Here is a 9041-nt window from a genome sequence, read left to right as displayed (position 1 = left end):
ATCACAATCAGTAGATAAAAAATTACATACAATCGGAGTTTTTTTTAGATTTACAGAAAGCTTTTGATACCATCGATCACAGAATATTATTATATAAACTGGAAAAATATGGATTTAGGGGAAATGTATATTCTTGGTTAGAAAATTATTTAACAGATCGTTTTCAATATGTTTATTTAAATGGAGCTGCCTCCTGCTTTCAGAGAATTAATTGTGGCGTTCCGCAAGGCTCCGTTTTGGGCCCCAAGTTATTTTTGTTATATATAAATGATATTTGTAAAGTATCGGATATTTTTAATTTTATTCTCTTCGCGGATGATACAACAATTTATTGTTCTGGCCCAAATCTTATAGAGCTTGTGTTGGTGGTAGAGAAAGAATTATATAAATTAAAGAATTGGTTTGATTTGAACAAATGATCACTAAATTTAGATAAAACGAAATTTATGGTATTTAGTAATAAAGAGATAAATAATCAGATTAGGATCACTATTAATGAAAATGAATTAGAAAGAGTAAATCATATAAAATTTCTTGGAGTAATTATTGATTGTAAAATGACATGGAAACCGCATATTTTAAATGTTCAAAAGAAAGTATCAAAAACGATTGCAATTTTGTATAAGTTGCGATGTATTTTGAACAAAAATGCACTACATTTACTTTATAGTTCACTTGTCACACCATACCTAACGTATGGTATTGAAATATGGGGAAATACATATAAAACTAGAACCAATTTAATTTTCCTATTACAAAAGAAGGTTATCAGATTAATTAATTATGCACCTTACAATTCATCAAGTAATTCACTGTTGACTTAGTTGATTTGTACGCGGCAAAGTTTATTTACCAAGTTAAACATGATAAAATTCCTAAATGCTTGCAAATATTATTTACCCAGCGAGAAAGTAATTATAATCTCAGAGGACTATGTATATTTAACCAACCAAAAGTACATTCTACATTAAGAGAACACTGTTTATCAAATAAAGGAGTTAAATTATGGAATAGTTGCTGTAATGAGTTAAAACAAGCCACGTCTATTTTTCAGTTTAAAAATATTTACAAGAGAATAACAATGGAAAAATATTCTACAGAATGAAAATTAATTAAAGCGGCTTGCTTTTGGTGTGGTGGACACTGGTCCACTAATGTGTTAATGTTAATGTTATGAACAGATGTTGTCATTAATGTGTTGCATTTATGATTTTAAAGTTAAGGGCAGGCACAATAAGCTTTAGCTTCTGCCTGCACCAGGTCATTGTGTTTATGGTTTGAATGACTGTATTGAATGATCTGTAAATGACCAAACCGAAAAATAAAATAAAATAAAAAAATAGAGAGACAAGCTTTTGAGCAGATTTGGGCTAGATTTCACTTCATTTGCACTGAATATTGAATGGAGCAGCTTTCTCTAATAGAGAGACAAGCTTTTGAGCAGATTTTGGCTTGATTTCACTTCATTTGAACAGAAGCACTATTTCAACATTACTGGACTCAGAAACCTGTAAACTGACAATCTTGAGCATTGGAGCTCTAAAATTACTTTTTGTGCATATAACTTCTAACACATTAAAAACTGTCTTACAGCATTGCAGAAAACATTGTATTTCATAAGAAATAAGCATCTTTCAGTTTGGCAAGATTTGCACTGAATATTGAATGAAGCAGCTCTACCTCACAGAGAGAGAAGCTTTAGAGCAGATTTGGGCTAGATTTCACTTCATTTGAACAGAAGCACTATTTCAACATTACTGGACTCAGAAACCTGTAAACTGACAATCTTGAGCATAGAAGCTCTAACATTAGTTCCTTTTCGGGAACTCTACCTGCGTCGAAAACGCTTTGGGGAACGTCCCTGACAAGACCGACTCTGAATATCGTGTGCAATCTGTCCATCGGACGGGCGTGACGTCACGGGCAGGGTGACGTAGCGACCAGGAAGCTATAAAAGCACGTACCGTGCAGCTGGCTTCAGCTTCGCTCTGTCAGCAAGCGCTCTGTGTGTGCATGTCAAAAGTCCCGTTGGTCCTATTTATTGTTGTCTGTCCCTAGCCATTAAAAGATCGCTAAAACAGCTCAATATGCCAAAAGTAAAAGCATAGACCAACATATTAAGGGCGATTCCAAGCCACGTTATAGATTGTGTGTTCCTCCCTGCCCTCGCTACATTACGAGTGGGGATACACACAGTTTGTGCGTGGCTTGCCTGGGATCGAAGCACGCTGAGTCAGCTCTCGAGGGGGCCGACTGCCCGCATTGTGAACGATAGTGCCGATGCGGACGCTTCGATCCCAGAGGGCTCTCTTCGAGAAGTGAGCCTTCGCCAGCGTTCCTCGCGATGCCGGTTCCGCTTTCGCCGAGGCAGAGCCGCGCCGGCATTTGTTGGGTTCGCGGATCGATCTGGTGGAAGGAATGGAGACGGGCAGGTCCTTATCTCCTACCTTATCCACCAGATCTGCCTGATTCCGGGGTTCGGAAGCCCGAGCTTCAGTTCTTCCCCCCCGAGCATCGGGCTTGACGCTCTGCCTTTCTTTCTCCGAGGAGATTGACACGGAGGGCGTTGGCGAGCTTGTAGTTACACAAACATAAAGTTGCATAAGCACAGTATAAAACAAACAGTGTTATGCCTTATACGGGTAGTGTTAATGAGCAGCTATTTAATCTCTGAGGGGATTAATATTGTTTGTGTGACTAAGCTTCTAGCGCGCTGTCGAGGCAACGCGTGTATTACATCATTTTCAGTTTTGATGTGAATTTTTCCATACCCGACCGCGTGTCTGGTTATTTAAACTCCATTTAATAAGCAGGAGTTAGTTCTACCACTTCAATGTGTACTTATCATAATCTAGACCGTGTCTACTTGTCTGATTGTTTGATTATTTTCAATTCTGAGGAATTTAATGACATTGAGAAGTCAATATAGCACTACAAAGTGTACTTTATCACAATCTAGACCGTGTTTACTTGTCTGATTGTTTGATTATTTTAAATTCTGAGGAATTTAACGACATTGAGAAGTCAATATATCACTTCTATGTGAATTTTATCTCAATCCAGACCGTGTCTACTTGTCTGATTGTTTGATTGCATTAAATTCTGAGGAATATAATGACAATTTATTTGACTCATGAAGTTAGATGTACTGGAGGGACTGCTGGGCAGGAGCAGCCCCCTCCGCGTACAAACAGAGTGTTGCCGCCCGTGTTCCCCGCTTAAGGAAACGGGACCAGAGGCTGAAGCAACGCTCCGGCCCAGTAACTTCCCAGCCTAGTCTGAAAGAGCAGACTGGGAGTTTAATGGCCATAAAGTCATGATGCATTTCGGTCATGTAACAACAATGAGTTTTACATAGTAATTAACTCAAATGATATATAGGGAATTTGAATAATTAATCAGGAATTTGATTAATTTATATCTCAGATGACAGTTACATTAAATTTGATTGATTATGAAAAATAGCTCAATTGCCTATAACAATAAATAATCACAGGGCACTGTAACTTACTCATTAATATGTCAATATTACATTCTTCATATCAATTATTGTGATATCTCTTACTGTAAATTACTGCAAATCAAACCGTGGTATGTCCAGCAAACCACTGTAGACCTATCAATTTTCAATAAAGTTATCACACCTTATAATTCAAGGAAAAGTATTCTCTGGCCATGAAAATATTATCCTATCCTTATGATAAATTTAGTTTCTAAATTTAGAGCTTGTAGCTATAGATCAGACACATCTCAGTGACTCGTAATGTGAGTGGGGTGGAGTCCAAGCCAATCGTCAGTATATGGGTTTTTAATAATTAAACTAGTAATACATCAAACTACAAATCACACAGAGTAAATATGCGTACGACAATACAAACAGTAAGCTTTATACAATACATAACGAATCCAAATAAAAGAGAGAAAGAGAGAGAGAGAGAGAGAGAGAGAGAGAGAGAGAAGAATGAGATCACATAAGGAGCTCAGGTATGAAAATCATAGTCAGTAACTTTTGGAAGCCAACAACTATCAGATCATAAAAACACTTTAAACCAGCATTTAAATCTCCATAGAAAAGTGATACTTGCATGGCCCAGCGCGTGACGTGCACGCTTCGCTGGATCTTTGCGTGAGCGTGGAGCACGTGGTCCTTTGTTCTGTCCTCGCGCGGTATTTGAAAGGTTCAACAAACATTGTTCCAGAATTCGTCTTCCTTGCGTGGAGAGGCGAATAGTTGAATAAACTTAGTAAAGAAAAGAAAACAAAAGAACGAAACGAAAGCTTCTAAAGGAGCCATTAAAATGGCTTTTTCTCTCAGCCCCTGTGCTGAGGGGGTTTGCGCTATGAGCGCGGCGCGAGGCCGCGCGGAGGGTCGCACAGGAGAGCAGCGTGTCCGAGAACCAAGAACGAGAAGAAGAGGAAAAAAAAGAGAGGCGGACCTTGTTCGGTCGTTCTTATGGCTTGAAATGGTTCACGCCCCTTTTTCGCGTAAACAGCCAATGAAAGTCCGCGATCTGAAACGGAGGGAAAAGTTCCTTTGTCTCTGAAAAGACAACCCCCCGGTGATCTAGTGCCTGTCCGATTCCATCAGGGATATTTCTAGCAAGTTTGTACTTCAGATTACATACATTTCCTTACTTTGTTCTAGATAAATGGGTCTGTCAGAGCATGACGATTAGAACAAGACTAGACATAATATATATATGATCAAAGATCTAATTTTTAGATCGAATTACACATTTAAAGATTTGCTTAACACATGATAACACTGCAGATGTTGGGAAACATCTAAATGTACCAAAAGGGAATACGTAATACATTTATACAACATAAAAACTAACAGGTAACGAATTCATTCCATAGAATGCATTGGGGAGAAGATTTGGCTTCTCTCCTCTCCAGTGTGGTCGTAAAGTTTTACGACCTGCAAAGATGGGGGGTTGCAGAAACGTGGCTCTCTTTGAGGAAGTTAAAGTGTGGAGAGACATTTCCTAAAGTATAAGCTTGCAACTTATACTCTTCACATAACAAGGATTAACCATTTTATGCAATCCATAAACATATTTAAAATACATATTAATAAGGACTTACAAAAGTAAGGAACTTTACGCAAGGTTTCCTTTGTCTCCAGTGTGTTGAAGGAATTTGGGTTGGGGGTTTTCGTTTCTTCTTTGAAGCTCGCATGGGCATCGTAAATAATTTAAGTCCAGCCAGGCTGGCGCCAGGCCAGGCACTTGGTGCAAAAAGTAATTCAGAAAATCTGAATTAAACACATGAATCGATGATCTGCATATCTGTTACACATCCCCCTTCCGTCAGATGAAGTCCCTGTGTGGACATCATCGGACGGCAATCATCAGGATGGGCAGATGACAAGTGAATTGTGATGGTCATGCAACAGGTGGGTCATGATGACAGGTGGTTCCTGAAGCTGAGGATTCAGCTTGGTGAGGTTCGGTATTGTCTTTGACTTTGCGTCCCTTTTCCGGGGATTCCATCGGAGACCTCCAGCCACAGTTGTCGTGAGTTTGGCTGTAGAGGTTTGCATCCGTTGAGTATCCTGTATAGGATGAAGGTCACGCCAAGAGTCAGGGCGGGACCAATGACGGTGGAGATGCACCGTGCAGTGTCGGGAGCAGTCCAGGCTCGGACCGCAGATGACTGGTTCAGAATGGGCTGTCGAGACAGTGCTTGGAGGGCTGTGTCGACAGGAGTACTGTCAATGTGTTGGGTGGTACCTTTCAGTACTTGGTCCAGCAGGTTGGCACGGGTGGCAGTGTCATGCTGGTCGTAGGTCAGCGTAGCTGAGCGCACAGGAGTGTTGACGAGCCCTCTGTTACCCACAATCTCTGCTTGCGTTTCTGTGACTTGTGTACGAGGCTTGGCTTGACTCGCTGATGGGTTGGTTCAGGAGCACGTTCACTTCTCTCTGTTTGGGGTTTACGTGCCGTAGGAAGGCGCTATCCAGAGAGTTGGCCAGGTGTATTTGTAGCAGGTCAGCTGGCATGGTGATGGTGTAAGACAACACAGTTAACACAAGGCTTAAGGGTATCATGTATGGTGGGGTTTTACTCGTGTTTAGGCTGTCATTTGAGGAGCTAACCTCCCACAGCATGTCTATTGTTAACGCTGTAAGCAGCTGAGTCTGGGTAAAGTTCTTCTGGAAGACAGTAAACAGTGGTTTCAAGGAGTTTACAGTCTGGTTCGCTGCATTGACACTGGACATAACAATGTTAAACATTCTGGCGGCAGCAGCGGCTCTAAGCAAAGCTCCCGGGAATTGTTTGGAGCTGTGGTGGTGTCCACCTAACTCCATTTGTGTAACCGTCACTTTCTCATGTTGGCTGAACAGGTGTTTGACATCGGCCTCAGTGTGAGTGAGGGAGTCCTCTCTCCATCGGAACCTTGTACAGCTGTATTCGGTTACAGTGCTGGGGTAGTGTGCCCTCTCATCGGTAGTCAGGAGTCTCAGCGGTTTTCTCGGTGGCAGCTGTCCTCTCTTTGGCTGACAGCACGGCACGGCAAACCACAGCAGCATCCTGGTACAGATAATAGGGAGAGAGAGAGAGAAAGGGGAGAAAGAAACAAACAAGGCCTGTCTTTGGTTGGACAGGACGATCTCTTTGCTTCGTGGGCGGCGACTGGGTTTAGTTCGCCCTCGCCCATGTTTTGCCACATCTTGCTGCTGGCATGACGCTTGCCTCAGTGTTGTGTCAGTGGCTCTGGTGCGGCGTGGTGCAGCACATGCTGCGTCATGGAAATATATTGGCAGTATCCCCCTTTTGCTCCGTGGCATTACACGCCCTGGCATTGTGATGTCAGACGGTGCACAACCCACAATATTGTTCTGTGCACGCAGCATGGTTTGTGTATCATGCAGTGGTCTGGGGCTTTGGTTGTCAGTGACTGTAGACTGGTTGCCAGGGTGGATGGAGGGGTCTGAGAGGTGGTAAATCAAAGTCATTATCAAGGTTTCAGAAGCCCGCATGTCCGCTTTGTTGGTCTGTGTAGACAACGGAGCCTGCATAAGCGATTCTGAGGTAGGCAGTTTAGCTAGTAAAGTTCTTGTGCTGTGTGTAATCACTTCAACCTTGAATGTGGGTGGGTGGGTTGGGAGTGACCACAGAATGTTGTTTAGTGTGCCAGTTTTGGCAAGGGTGTCAGTGTGATCTTTAAAGTCCTCGTCTAGACTTGGTAACTTTGAGTGTCCTTTTACCTTCTTCCAGTACACGATCACATTGTGTGTTTTTGTGATGTTATCACATTGCTGGAACAGGTGTTGGTGTTTGACATGCTTGTTTGCAAGTGTGAGTCTGAGTTCCACACATTCAGGTGAGGATTGGAAGAAACCCAGCGTGTGGTGTAAGGTTTGACCACCTTGCAGGTTGAGCCGAACAGCGACCCCTTTGGTGTAAGCTGGTACCACCGTACCCTGTTTGTTGACTAAGGTAAAGAGGCTTGAACTTGGGCCTGTTGTTAGGGCGTTGTACTCATGGCTGGCTGCTGGGGTTCCCGTGACCTCTGTGACCTGACCGTCTGGCTCTGTGGGAGTTCCCGTGACCTCTGCGACCTGACAGTCTGGCTCTAGCAACCTGTGTGGCTGGAGAGAAAGAGGTTCTCGCACTTGAGCAAAGTCTTTTAGCTGTTTGAAGTTCAGAAAAGGGTCAAAGTGTTCTAGCAGGTCTTTGTCGATGAGCAATGTATGAGTGTTCATTGGTGGGACATACATGGGATGTATTAGACTCATCGGAACGAATGTCAGGTGAATGGAAACAACCTGTTCAAACTGGATGTCATCCTGTCTGTACACCTGTACATTCAGTTCATAAGTTTGAGGTGTAAGAGTTCGATCTTGTCTCTTAGCTTCAAATTGGAGTCTTTTGAAAAGGTAAGATGAGATCACTGTCAGGTTTAATCCTACCTTGTGTTTGTGGTACCTGGCGTGAGGACCTGTGCTGTCTCGTTCAGGGTGTGCAGATGTTGACTGTGGAGCTTGGGTGTTGCTGTCACCTTGTGCTGTGACAGTTAGCTCTGGTCTGTAGATGACGGGCAGTGTTCTGGGTGCTTGGCTCATCTTCCTTGTGAGTTTTCATGTGAAGAAGCACTTTCAGCACCCTCAGGATCTCTGCTGTCTCAGACGTGGCTGCACTGTGTTGCTCTCTGCTGGCTTGGAACGGTATTGACTCTCTGTAAAAATGTCTGTGACTGTGGTGTTGTAAGGCGCCATCTAGGGTTAACTCCAAGCAGTGCTCGGAGACAGAGACTTTGGGGTTTTTTCACAGTCTTTTCACAAATAGTCTTTTGCTTGGTGCAAGCTTTGTGGGCTAAGTTCCGTAACTCATGTGTAGTCCTGTTACGGGGACACGCTGGGACTCTGAGATGAAAACTCCAACTGGCATGTAGGTTTGGGAGGAACAGAGTTTTTAAGTTGAAATCCTGTTCCATACCTGGTTCGTTGCATGCTCCGAAGTAGGTGTTTCGTAGCTGACTACAGAAAGTCTGTGGGTTTTCAAATCGGCCCTGTTTGAGGTCCATAGCAATAAGGAGCCCATGGTCTGAGTTTGGATCAGAGAATTCAAGAATCAAAGTCTGTAGCAGTTGCTGGTAGTACGCTTTGACAGTCTCTGGTTGACGATCCAGAAAGCAATGCACATCACGGCTGGACGTGATTTTTGACAGGTACAATGTGTTCACATCTGTCACGTTAGCGACAGTTTGCAAATGAAAGTCAATGGCTTGTAAAGAAGCATGAACATCATGTCCTCCTGCAGGATCTGGAATGAATGTAGAGATGCTTCTGGCTAGCTTGTGAAGTTTTCTGTGAGCAGTGCAGGGTTTGGTGACATGCGTTCTCTGGAAGGGTTCTCTTCCCTCCGTTGTTGACAGATGTTCTTGTAAGCTGGCCGGTGATTTCCTTAGAAGGGAGACTACACCCCCTTTTCCAGCTCTGGGTTCTTGGCTGAAAGGGTTGGAGTGGCGGCCCGGGAGAAATTTTGTGGTGTGCGTTTCTCTGATCCAGCCACTCTGAAATCTGTGAGATTGTC

The sequence above is a fragment of the Carassius gibelio genome, chromosome A10 (assembly GCF_023724105.1).
Source record: "Carassius gibelio isolate Cgi1373 ecotype wild population from Czech Republic chromosome A10, carGib1.2-hapl.c, whole genome shotgun sequence".
Classification (NCBI taxonomy): Eukaryota; Metazoa; Chordata; class Actinopteri; order Cypriniformes; family Cyprinidae; genus Carassius; species Carassius gibelio.
This window is presented reverse-complemented; position numbering follows the sequence as displayed.